General features: G+C 35.9%; 1 protein-coding gene across 3 annotated transcripts in view; it reads left to right on the forward strand.

The window, feature by feature from the left end:
* The window catches only part of MCPH1 (Microcephalin), a 148204-nt gene that overhangs the window by 12270 nt on the left and 122498 nt on the right, over window positions 1-13436 (forward strand). The window contains exon 1 of one of the 3 annotated variants that reach the window (XM_081744608.1): window positions 11010-11201. The exons of the other annotated variants lie outside the window; for them this stretch is intronic. The gene's annotated coding sequence lies outside the window, so the exon portion shown is untranslated. Of the gene's footprint in view, window positions 1-11009; window positions 11202-13436 lie in introns of those variants that run through there. 3 annotated transcript variants of the gene reach the window in all.

A 13436-nucleotide genomic window follows, 5' to 3' on the forward strand; every position in this document is an offset into this window, starting at 1 on the left:
TACAGCTTCTGATAAGCTAGCTGACTCACAATCAACAGTATGGAAGTTTCCATTTACCTAATTGAAGAAGACTGACCCGACGTCGCATAGTGAAGTGTTCGTCATTACCCACCACCTCCGCATCCTGATTGCATTGGTGAAGAATCTCGCATTCATAATATATCGTTTCAGATTCCTGCTGATGGAAAAGTAAGCGCCTATGATAAAAGTTGATTAATACTAAGAATGACTGTAGTTGTAGAACTGGCGTTGAAGGCAATGCTTCTATTATCGTTTCTAATTTATGGGTGGCGGATAAAAAGTTCCATGTCAGATCCAGGCTTGGCTGGTTTAAACCAGCTGGTTAAAAAAAAAAAAAAAAGTTTAGACCAAAAAACGAAAAGTGTTCGTAAAATCTTGATAACACACATTTGTGGGTTATAACGTTTCACCAGATCTAAATTCCCCATTCATTACTCAAATAGATTATATTACAAAAGCAACTTTTGCTTCTTTTTCTTTTTTGTTATAAGATTATGAATGTTTCTTTTGTGATTTTTTTTTATAGTTTATTATTATTGTTTCGCAGTTGCAATCAAAGGAAAATTATAAATATTGTTTCGTTTTTTAATAGTGTTTACTATTGATAAAATACAACGAATTGCCGTACTTTCTTTGGGGGAGGGGAATTCATACAAACCCCACGAGAGAGATTTATTGAAATCAGAAGTATCTTTGGTATCTATTTATGTATAAATAGGTCTGAGCCAAAGTGGACTCAAATAATTCGTATCTTTATTCACTTTTCTTACTGATTTGCAAATTAAGTCGTATTTCTTTAACTTGGACTAATAAAAGTCGTAGTGAACTAACTTGGACTAAATTAATTCTTCTGTACTCTGCAGTATTTTTAAATTGTCCATGTGTAATTCTGTATTATGGTTTCACTTGTGCAACTGTTTACCTTTTTGTCCTGAAATGACTCTTGACAATTATATTAACAAGTATGTAAAGATCAGTTCAACGCATTTTTATCATGAGTCCTTCGTGAGTGAGTCAGCAGACGTATCGCAGTTGTAGCCAATTAGTTCCGGCTTCGAGTTCAAATGGAGAATAATTTCTCTTGGATGTAAGCCGGGAAGCGGTTTGGATTCCACTTTAAGCTTATGTGACCCTTCCAGCATAACCCGGTTGTTGCATAATATCACCAAGGCGAAACAAACTTGTTTCTGTCCATATGTGATAGAAATACATCGAGCAAATTATTTAAACCAAAAAAAAAAAAAAAAAAAAAAAAAAAAGTGGTTTAAACCAGAAAAATGTTTTGTTTTTTTTTTTCAATAAAAACCATGGTTTTTGCCAACCCTGGTCATATCCTAGGTAGATGATTTTTTTTCTTTCGTCTTCGTGTGGTTAAAAAGACATTTAAATTTTTCTAGAACTATCCTAGTTGCTTCAGAGAATCGCTCCAGTACAATCAGCCAGCACCTTGTCTATAAAATTTTGGAATATTTGGAGAGAGCAGCGAAAACCAAATGGCAACCTCTTTTGTTTTATATAACTCGCATGGTGTATTGATGGCCAGATATTGAAAAACTTCTCTCCACCTCTAGTTTCAGGTAAGCCTGTCGTAAATCCAACATCACATATGGAATATACAAACTTTCCTGTGTATCTATTCACAAGTTGTCGAAAGTTAAAATATAATCTGTTCTGTGTTTGATCACGACCATTGGAGTGGCCCCAATCTGCACAGGGTTGGCAAAATCCATGGTTTTTATTGAAGAAAAAAAAAAAGGGTTTTTTGGTTTAAATAATTTACTCTATGTATTCATATTAGATATGGACACAAATTAGTTTGTTTCGCCTTGGTGTTATTATGCAACAACAAGGTTATGCTGGAAGAGGTGACATAAGCTTAAAGCGGAATCCAAACCGCTTCTCGGCTTCATCCAAGAGAAATTGTCCATTTGGACACGAAACCGGAACTAATTGGTCACAAATGTGATTGCCGACTCACTCACGAAGGACTCCTGATAAAAATACGTTGTATTGATCTTTATATAGGCCTACTTGTTAATATAATTGTCAAGAGTCATTTCAGAAGGACAAAAAGATTAACAGTTACACAAGTTAAAACATTATACAGAATTATATATAAATCGGGAAACTCCCGCCGTAGCCATTGAGAAAATCCTGTTATTACTTTAAATGCAAAGCAATAATGGAAAAATCCCGTTATTGCTTGACATGTAAAATTTTATGATCAACTTATCATAATCAGTACGCTAAAACTGAGATATTAAATTACAAATTTAGTATGTAGATATCATTCAATTAAATTAAAACTGAAAGTCCAATCCGAGCTAATTTTGAAAGTTACATAGGCAGTCGATAAATTTTGGCAATTTCTGTCAATATATTTAAGCAACCTTGGCTTCTTTATAAAACAACAGGCATTCAGGCAAGTACAGTGAAACCTCTACTAACGGACACCTTCCATAACGGACATATTTTGTAATCCCCAAACACTGTAATAGGAAAAAACATATTGGCAAACCTCTCTAAAGCAGACACTCTCTAGTATGGAAACGGACAGTCTTTCTTGTCTGTTATAAGTATTATTTACCGCCTTTTACGGACACTTTATTTAGAAACAAGTTGAAAAGTACAGTAAAAATACAAAGAACATGAGGGTGTGACAACATTTTGCCTCCTCAACTGTCTGTTCAGCAACCATGAGGAAGGGTCTCTGTTCCACAACACCCTTATGTCTTTGCTTGCATTCTACTTCCACCTAACCTGTTTCAGAAACAAAAGTGATTGGCAGTTGCCCACTGTTTGGGATGACACATCATTCTACTGTCCCACTGGATTTAATCTCTAACCAAGCAGAAGAAGAGTTTGGTATTTTTGACCACGGATACGCATATTGTCTTTTAAAACGTCATTACTGGACTGCAATTAACTCACGAATTAAAGCAACACACCGGAAACGAAATAAGTAGCGATAACTGTAAAGTGCAGAGAACTATAACATCTTATTCTCATGTTGTATTTTGATGACGCAAGATAATGCAGGTACAGTAACATTTAGGTGATATTCATAAATACGAGATTCATGCAAAAATATTTTTTTCTAATTGCATATTATCTTGTTTATTAATTTACGTAAGAAAATATTGAAACCTCTCTATAGCGGACAATTTTCGATTCCCCACGGCTGTCCGCTTTAGAGAGGTTTCACTGTAGAAATATATAATTTGGTTTTGTTTCGTATGTTTAGGCTTAACATCCGTATGAAGTACCAAGGTTATCACAGGAAAAGACTTTCGCTTAAAGGAACACCTCGAATCACTACCTGGTTTACGGTACACTTAAAAGATGGGTTGTGGTTCGACCGAGAATTGAACACGGGACCCCTTGATTAAAAGGTGAAAAGTACATAAACGTAATGCAGATGGTTTCATATGTGGAGACGTCACCATGAAGTTCACACGATTTAAAGGATTTTTCGTTCTTTTTTTGTTTGGTTTAAACCAGCCAACCCTGAATCTGCATATGCAATATTTTGTAATATGTTTGCTATACACAGTTGATCCAAATGTGTTTTAACCGAGTCCAGTAATTCATAATGAATCTCGTAGGCTTTCCTAAAAATAGCTATCGCATGCTTACGAAGTTTAGTCATTACTTTGAATTCTGCAGTTTCGGGGAACTGCTTTCCCCAACCCTTACTGGTTGTTGTTGTTTTCAAACAAGGAGTTGATTAGGGTAATTTGAAACTACTGTTTTGATAGTTCTACCGTTAACTGGCCATGAATTCTAATTATCGGCATTATGTAGCTTACCATCATAAGACACATGGTTTCTCTTTGAAAATCATAATTCCCAATCCTATAGCAAACACCACCGCCTAGGGGCAAAGAGAAACAACATTTCTTGTTCATCACATATAATGGGTACTCAGTGATGCTGGAAACAATTGAACGTGTGTAATTTTTGTAGCTTCGATAATTAAGAACAGCGCCATTTAATACTTTTTAGACAGCATCACTAAGTTTGCAAGTATATTTAAAACAAATCTAATGTGATACAGGTAAGGCACATCTTTATTTTTATCGTATTCTTCTAATTCGTAAACCCATAAGAATCATAACAGAACAACACATATTACTAAACTCATACAGCCAACAATTCTTCTTCCTGACATCAAACAGCTTGTGTCATTTTTGAGATACTTTGTTTCTAACAAGAATGAGATTACTGTAGTCTGAAATTCGGCATTATATACGGTACGGTTTTGCTTTGATAGTTTGACACACACAAAAATAAATAAATAAATAAATAAAATGATAGTTGTTTATCAGTAGATTTTAGTTTGGATACTACTATATAAATATTCTAACTCAATCAGCTTCTATCTGGCCTCCCAATAGTTTAGGTTCGGTATTTACATGAGGTCGTTGTCTGGTATACATTACACTCCTTGTCCTACCTCACGTGTGTTTTGTTCTCTTCCGCCTTTCCTTGTATCTGAAGCTGAGATTTTTCACCTGCGTCTATGCTTAATATGCATTAGTCAGTTAAATTTCAAGAACTCGTGGATTCTACTCAGCATTCCATGAAAACACCTAAAATTTTCTCTTAAAACATTTCTGCGTCTTATCTTCTTATTACTTTTCGTTCTTTTTTTTTCTTTCTTTCGGTGATGTTAATTACCTTTATTTTGTTTGTTTATTTACATTTCCTAGTTCTAAGTTGAATGTCTTCTCTCTGAACTTACGGACAATATACTATTTTATGATTTCGGAAATAAATCTAAGTTATACCTCAATAATGCAACTTTTATTAATCTAACGAGTAACACATGATTATAGGTATTCAGTGGAATAAACTATATAGGTTATTAAACTGCTATGAATAAATATCGAGAGACAGTTTTCTCATTTAAAATCTTTGTTTTTGTCCGTCCTCGAAGTCAGTATTTTCGTATTTAAAGTCGGTAAAGTTAGTAGTTTTGGTCTTAAAAACTCGTTTGCACCTCAGTGGAGAAATTGAAAAAAAAAAAGAAAAAAAAAATCAATAAATAAACAAATTGAAAGAAAAAATAATAGACTTAAAAAGAAATAATAAAACCAGAAAAATAATGCCTATTTGAGAAAAAAAAATATTGAAGTCTGTACTAAACAAAACATATTAATGCTTCATAAAAGTATCGTTGAAATTATCTTTCATATTAGACGTTCAATCTTTTGACTTGGTACCAATTTCAATTTATTTCAAGATAATAATCAAGTATTTTTTTTCTTCTCAGAGTTTTTTGTAATTGATTACTTTTTTTTTTTTGTATCTAAATCATGATACCACCTATTCCCAGCAAGTTCTGAAGCTGTAAATACTTGTATGTCGCATGCAAATACAAAAAGCCAACTCGCCATCTTTCGGGTGTTATGTATTCAACTCAATTGAATGAGAATTATTCAAGTTAAAAGTAGTAATGTTTCGTTAAATTTCTTTCTTGCTCTTGGGCTAATTTTTCTTAATTAGGTTCGGGCTTATTTCCTTCATTATGTATGAAAGGTTCATTTGGATAAGCGGCCATGTAATAAATATGATATTAGTTTTTTTTAAATTTAAACTTTCGTTTATTTTTAAGTATTTTATTTATTTATTTATTTTTTTTTTTTACAAATTTCCTTCCTTTTCTCTTGTTTGTATAGATACACCCATATCTTATTGTTTCGTACACTTCCATAAGCTTCGGTGACATGGAGTCTTGTCGAAATCAACGAGCTATATAAATAGGGTGGGTCAGTGATAGATAAGTACCACATCCAGTCTCTTAGATAGTTTCCAATAGATGTAATGATCTGATGATATTTATTGTATATCAATTTCATTCCTCAAACCGTTCACGAGATATGATAACTGGTAAAGTTTGCAATACTGCTTAACATTATATAATCCCGATAACTTGTTGTAATTACAACTGCCAAAAACTAGTGTTGTAATGTTACAAAGCAAAAGAAAGCAACAATTCTTTTTAAAAATTCTCAAGGCCATTTTTAGCAGTATGGCAATTTTTCCCGTGCTTTTCGTATCTCTGGAACAGTTTGAGACATCAAATTGCTATGAATCGCATTATGATCTTTTTGTCTATTTGTAAACCATCTGCGCGATCGGGTGTGATATGTATCTAAGTACTCTTTCGAAATAAAATCCTTCGAGACAAATTATATTGTCAATTCCTTGTAACTTTTTATCCCCTCATTACTACTGTTGTAAAAGCTTCCAAAGTTTTATAGTTTTTCGATCTTTGTGATATTGTACCATTCTTTGTTTGTAACAGTAGACAGTAAGTGTTTACGACAATTGGTCGAAAAAGTGTAAAAGTTTTTTTTTTCCGGATTAGCCATCCTGAATGAGGTTTTCCTGCGTTTTCCTCATTCACATCACGCAAATGTCGGGATGGTACCCAGCATACAGGTCCCAGGCCGCTTCCTTCCTTCCCTTTCCTCGGATAGTGTGATCGCCGAAGGACGTCACCCCTCATAGGTGACGGGCTAACATGGCCTTCGATGCTGAAAAGCCCAGAAATCTAATTCCTAATCCTAATCCTAGTGTTTATATAAGTTTTTGGTTAAGATGTCGGTTCAAAATATATAATAGTCTGACACTGTGCCATCTGGAGAAATACAATTTTGTTGGATTGGGAATATTGTTACTCTGATGCTATTTTATAGTATGTCAGACAATGTTCCCCCCGTAGATATTTGTATGGTTCGAAATTTCATTTTTTTTTTTTTTCATCAGTTATAAAATACAAGTTACAAGGGCTGGCGCTTAAAAAAAAATAAAAATAAAATAAATAAATAAATAAAAATTTCGAGCTACAGATCTTCGTTGTCTTGCCTTCAAGTTTAGGGTTTCCAGTGAGACACAAATCCAAACAGTAAATCTACCTTTCTAGGCAAGACATGATTAGTCAAGAATTTCAACAAAGGGCTCTCTATTTACCTTATATTTTATTCAAGAATGTTTCCGTTGAAAATTCCTGGCATGAACCGTGTCAGCATTTTCGTTTATAATAAGATTTTATTTCTAGTATGCTGCAACCCAGGGATTACTATTTTAGAACCGTGTCGGTCTTACTTTCGCTCAATTTTCCTCAATGGGCTTGCGCCCAATCCAGTTCACTTTCCTCGTTCGCACTCGGGGTTACTAACATGTTTGGGGATTAAATATGTTTCTCCGAGTAAGTACTATATAAAACCAGTTGAGAATGCTCCCAAGAGCATTGCCCGAACGAACTTAAAAAGAATGGACAGATGGAGCGGAAAGGATAGCTGGTTTTTCCTACATGTAAAAGTAAATCATTTTATCCGCACCATGTTCTGTTTCTCGCAAAATATCATCTGTCTATGACTTACAGTTCCCGAGATATGGCTCCATAATTTTCCTGAAATTCGAAATTTTTGGCCAATATCTGGGGAACGGTGGCCAGTTGCCCAGTATCCAGTTGATCAGTAGTCACCGGTTACAATTTGGTTCCCGAGGTATGGCTCCTTAAATCTTCCGAAATCGGAACTATTTTTTGGCCAATATTACGGGACCGGTAAGTCATAGAGAGACGATATTGGTGGTAATCCTTACCTAAGAGGATGGTAAACATTTTGCTATCGATATTAATTGATAGCCAGTGGCCAGTTGAAAAGTGACCACCGGTAACTATTTGATACCAAAATATTTACCATCCACTTACGTATTGACCAACACCAACATGATCTGTCTATGACTTAAGGTTCCCGAGATATGGCTCCTTAATTCTGTGGAAGTCGGTCTTTTTTGGCCAATATCTCGAGAACGGTAAGAGTGATGCAAAAAATTCCGTTGATAGTTCTCGATGCTGTATCGAATGGAGGGATCACAATTGAAAAAATCGCAAATGAGAGACAAGACATACGGAATTCAGTAACGAACTTTTTAAGTTCATCGAAAAACGTAACTTTGCACTCAGGCCATGTGAGTTTGTGGTAAACGGCATCGCGTCCGTGGGTTTTTTCGGGGTCCTCAGTATCATTCCACCAATTCTTCCATAGTCGTTCTAATCATTCGTGCATGATCGTGGAACGTTAAATCAAAGATTACCTCATTTTAAATTACTGAGGTACAGGTGTAAAATTTTACAGGTTTGTTATGTTTCGGTACCACAACATTTGTATAAAATTGCACGAAAATCTAAAACATATCAGCCACAGTTTCAAATTTAGTGATTTTATATGAAATGGCCCGATGGTAATTGCTGATACTGGAGGAAACATTGAAATGAGAATAGGGAAGGAAACCGGAAAACTCGGAGAAAATCTATGCATCAGAGATTTCCATATTCGCAAGCCAGGCACTCGCGTTCAGTAATTGAGCGTGAGCCCCAATCCTATTTAGGGTAGCGAGTCGGAGCTCGAGAGGGCGCAAGGCCAATAAAGGCGAACCAAGTTACGGGAATGAGTGCGTAACAACAAGCCACAAATAGCATTAACAATGCATTTGGGCTTCTTACGCTTTGTGAAGAAAGAAAAAAAAAATCACGCTCTCGTCGATATAGATACACTCCGGCAGGATACAGAAGTGGCGCAAATGATTCGTTCAGGTAGGCAAATGACCATTCGAGAGTTTTCCGAAGAACTAAATATATCGTATGGGTTTGTACAAAGCATTTTAACCGCCTATTTGGAAATGAGAAGACTGCTAAATTCGTTCCCCGACTTTTGACTGACGAACAGGAATTTTTGGCCGAAAAGAAAAATTCCTTTCCGTCCACATCCACCGTACTCTACGGATAAAGCACCACGCGACTTTTGGCCCATTTCAAAAATTAAAACCGTGCTAAAAGGTAGACGTTTTGACACTAATTCCAACATTGAGAGGGTGACAACGGCGCAGTTGAAGACCCTAAAGAAAGAATTCCAAAAGTGCTTTTAATCGTAGAATCAACGTTTGAATAAGTGCATCGCAAATCAAGGGGTTGATTCATATTTGATGTGATCGTAATAAAATGATTCACAGTATTTTTTTGATCACACCTCATGTGTCCTATTAATTCATAAATGTACGTTTTGCGCGATCCTCTTTAATGTCTTTTGGAGAATTTATTAAACTCTGTAGATAACAGACTCTGCTCTTGGTGTACTACAAAGTACACATTTGGTTAAGGTTCAACTTTTCTTTTAATCGCTTAGGCTATATGAGTTATGTTCAGGCTTCTTCAGTCACCCAACTGTATTCTCAACAATGAGCGGAAGTGACTCAGACTAATGTCACTTCCCTGTCTGTTCATAAAAAAGGAATAGAATTTTTACGTCCTACGCTTAAGCTCAGACGATTGATGAAAGTAAATGCTTTTATGAAAGGAACTTACAGGATGGGAATGTGAGACTTGTCACAACAAAATCCTTGAATGGTACGAGCGGTCTCGGATTCGATTCTCGGTGGGGACATTCGGTCGAAGAATTGTAAAAAAGTTTTTTCAGGCCGGCCATCTTGAGTAAGGTTTTCGTCATTTACACCAAGCAAATGGGGGCCGCGGTGGCTCAGTGGTAGAGCGTTCACCTCTGGTGCTTGGGGTCCCGGGTTCGATCCCAACCCCCGCCACGTGAACTTTGTGGTGAACAAACACCGTGTGCGTGGTTTTTTTCGGGGTTCTCCCGTTTCCTCCCACTTTCTTCATTCCACCATTTCATTCATTACTCATCATCACCGTCTCCTTTAGCCTAACCGGCACAACCGTGGGACGTAAAACTCAGATTTAATTTCATTTTACCAAGCAAATGCCGAGATGGTACCTAACATACAAGTCCCAGGCTGCTTCCTTTCCTTTCCTCGAATAATTTGCTCACCGAGGGACCTCATCCCTCATACGTGACGGGCGAACATGGTCATAGATGCCAAAAGCCCACAGATCTAAATTCTAATCCTAATATACTTGGACACAATGGTGTCCTTGGGTGTTTAACTTTTTGTTAAATACAGAATACTAAATTGTGTTACGTATGGTTCTCAAAATGGCTTTTACAGAAGACTAGGTAGCGTAATTTCATTTTTGTTTTAAGTAGTTTGGTTTATCAAAACTCCCTTATATACAGCGCCGTAACTTAGATTTTTTTCTGCGGGATAAAGGGGCAAGCATTAATATTTAAGCCACCTAGATGAGGCAGCAGAGGCCCCTTAAATCATTTTCAGTTCTATTTAAATGGGACAATGGGTCCATTCAGTGGCGTAACTAAGATCGCGTGGGTCGTACCGCAAAATTTGGAAATAGGCCCCTTCTCTTACTCTCTGTGCGCCCCCCGGAACCTGTGGGCCCTTCCCCACGGCAAGGTCTACAGGGCCTTTAGTTACGCCCCTGGGCCCGTTCCATACATAACAATTAAGGGGATGATATTGAGAAATGTCTAAGCCATACGAATAAATATTAATTCTAGGAACCCTAATACTAGACTTTTTTACTGAAGTGGTCTCATGACTCATTTTTGTTTTATTTACCTTTTGTGTACAGTTTTCTTTATGTAATGCAGTAGACCTGTTTGATGCTTCATTTACCTAAGTACAATTTCATATTCGTATCGTATATGGGAGTAAGAAAATTTTGTCTTAAAGTGGGGCCCCCTTCGAACGACGGGGAACTTCCCTATGGGGGGGCAGTTGCCCCTCCTGCCTCCCCACAAGTTATGGCCCTGCTTATATATATATATACCCTATTGTCCGTTCATCCAGGAGACAACCATCAATTTTGGCCAGGATGTACAGGATCAGAAATTATGAATCGACTTCATTAGTGGATGTGATATGCAAACTGAAAGTGGTAGAAATAGTGTTTTAATGTTGAGAGAGCTGATCAGCCATTTTGTATTACGTCATCATGTTCACATTCTTACCCATATTAGGTTGTGCGTCGTTCGTTACGCTCACGAGCAATTGGAACATTCCAGTCACAAGGTCACAGGGAACGGACGCCAGGAAACACATTGTGCACATCCTGGACGCGTCGACGCCGTTCGTACTTTTACCGTTCTGTCTTAATCGCATTACGTTACATCGCGAAGTGGAAACATAACATTTTCAAACTGGAAGCCAGAAAATAGTTCGCCAACGTTTTCAGAACAAAGACCGTTGTTTCTGTAAAGTTACGATTTGATTTATACTGTCGCCCGTAAGTTTTTAAGGTATGCATTACGAATTCATATTTTCTTTTTCTTTCGTGTAAAAATATAATTTTCTAACTGATGTACACTTTGCATTATGAATATAACGATTTTAAAAATTATTTTAGTTTTGTATCTAGCATTTGACAAAGTAGCTAGTTCCAGCCATAAAAGATGATATGGGTATGTTCTCGAAAAAGATATATTCCGAGTTTGCATTAGATAAGTATTTCAGAATTGATTGAAACAAACTGAAACCAGCTAATATCCAGTTCCATCAATTGATTCCCAAATTAATAATTTGTTTTCTCGCATGTTGTGGACTAAAGTATTTACAATGATTTAGTGTTTAAGTGCTATAAATCGATCAATGGGTTTACAGAGACGTTCAAAAGTCTATTCCTTCTGGCATATCTTTCCCTGTAACTTCGTAATGGAGAATAGGCCGTATTTAGAGCCTAGCTAACTAACTCTATGGCCTATGGAACCCAGAGGTTCAATGTCGCGTTTACAAAAGCTCTCAATTGACTTTTATCCTCACCCAATTGGATCCAGTTTCTACTTTGTACTCCTATTTTTGTGAGATCCATCTTAATGTTACCCTCCCATTTGCGCCTACGTCTTCCTAATGGACTGGATCGGATTTGCAGTTAAAACTTTGTAAGCGTTTTACTTTCTTCTATTTTGGTGTCACAGTTACGTACGGGAATAGGTCGTACTTCTGAACTATCAGTCGTATTTAATAAGCGAGCGGTAACTTCTTTCTAAACACTTAAAGACTATTTAATTCTAACTGTGGACAGAAACATTTGGGGTAGTAAGTATGCAGAATGAGAACAGAATTTATAAAGCCCAATTTATTGTATCGAAAATAATTACAAGTTGTAGTTCGTCAGCAATTTAGAATTACGTAAATCGAAAGAGGTTAATTGACGGACTTCTGTCTAGGTTGAGTGTCAACAAAGTTACATCAATCTTTAGGTACGCATCACATATATACCTATGCAGAAAAAATGATAAGTTTCCGCAATATACGTCATGTCCCATGACTGCTTTGGACTTTGGGTTACAATGTTAACTTCCAATATACACTCATATGTGAACTTGACTCTACTGTTGCGTGCACATGTGTACTACAAGTATTTACATCTTTCGTACACAGTTTATTACATATAAACAAATATACTGTTCATTTATAGTTGGTACAGATTTACTAGCTACGTGTAAGGTCTGCTGACTATTTTTTAACCAGTAACTAACTTTATATCCGGTTCTGAAACACTCTTCTGACTATGTGTTACCCTTGGGTTTCTTCCACATCACATATTATCAATTGGAATTTTCAATTGAGTGTGTTCCTTCGTTGACATATTATAATTAACATTAGCAGCCCAAATAAAGAACATAAATATTTAAAACTGATAATTTTGCAATTAGAAGGAGAGACCGGCTGTACAAGCTTCTTTCCAATAATATTACAATTACAATGATTAATTATATCCTATCACAGTTCAATATAATTTTTATAAAAAAATATATATATATTAATGATGGTGTGGCTGTTACACTCACTACATGACCTGCCCACCTCAGCCTCCTACAATTGATGACCCTAACATTGTTTGGTATTTAGTACCGTTTACTGTCAATTAGAGAGAGACAGGAATGTAAAAAATAACAATGTTACATCTTATCTATTGATGTTCGTACTGAAGTCTTTCCCTACTCGGAGTTCATTCAGGTCGCTTGTTGTTGGAAGTTATTTAATAATTAACCCTTTAAGCGAACAGTTTTGCTAAGAATATGTACTCTTAGACGGCCAGTTTTCTTTTCCCTTGAAGACTTGAGAATATATTACTTTTAAACATGGAATATGACCATCTTACATCGTATAAATATGTGTAACTAAGGTATTAATCAATATAATGCCATTTCTGTTAACCATGGGGTATAGTCAGCAAGAGGGCTAGCAGAGGGCTGACGGGGATATCTCATCTGTTTATTTATTTAGAAAATAATTTAACACGTATATATATATATATATATATATATATATATATATATATAAAGTGTTCATTGTAGTATTTTTTAAATCAGTATTTCTGTTGTGAAACCAGTACTCTATTTATGAACATTTAGTTTGCATCGTACAGATACAAAATAAAAATCTACCTTGCACTTAGTTCAGAACATTAGTTGGAATTTTGTTATCTTAGGAAAATTTATTTAGTAACAATCGTATCAAATTCATCAGTA

Source organism: Thermobia domestica, chromosome 17, assembly GCF_964235325.1.
Source record: "Thermobia domestica chromosome 17, izTheDome1.hap1.1, whole genome shotgun sequence".
Classification (NCBI taxonomy): domain Eukaryota; kingdom Metazoa; phylum Arthropoda; class Insecta; order Zygentoma; family Lepismatidae; genus Thermobia; species Thermobia domestica.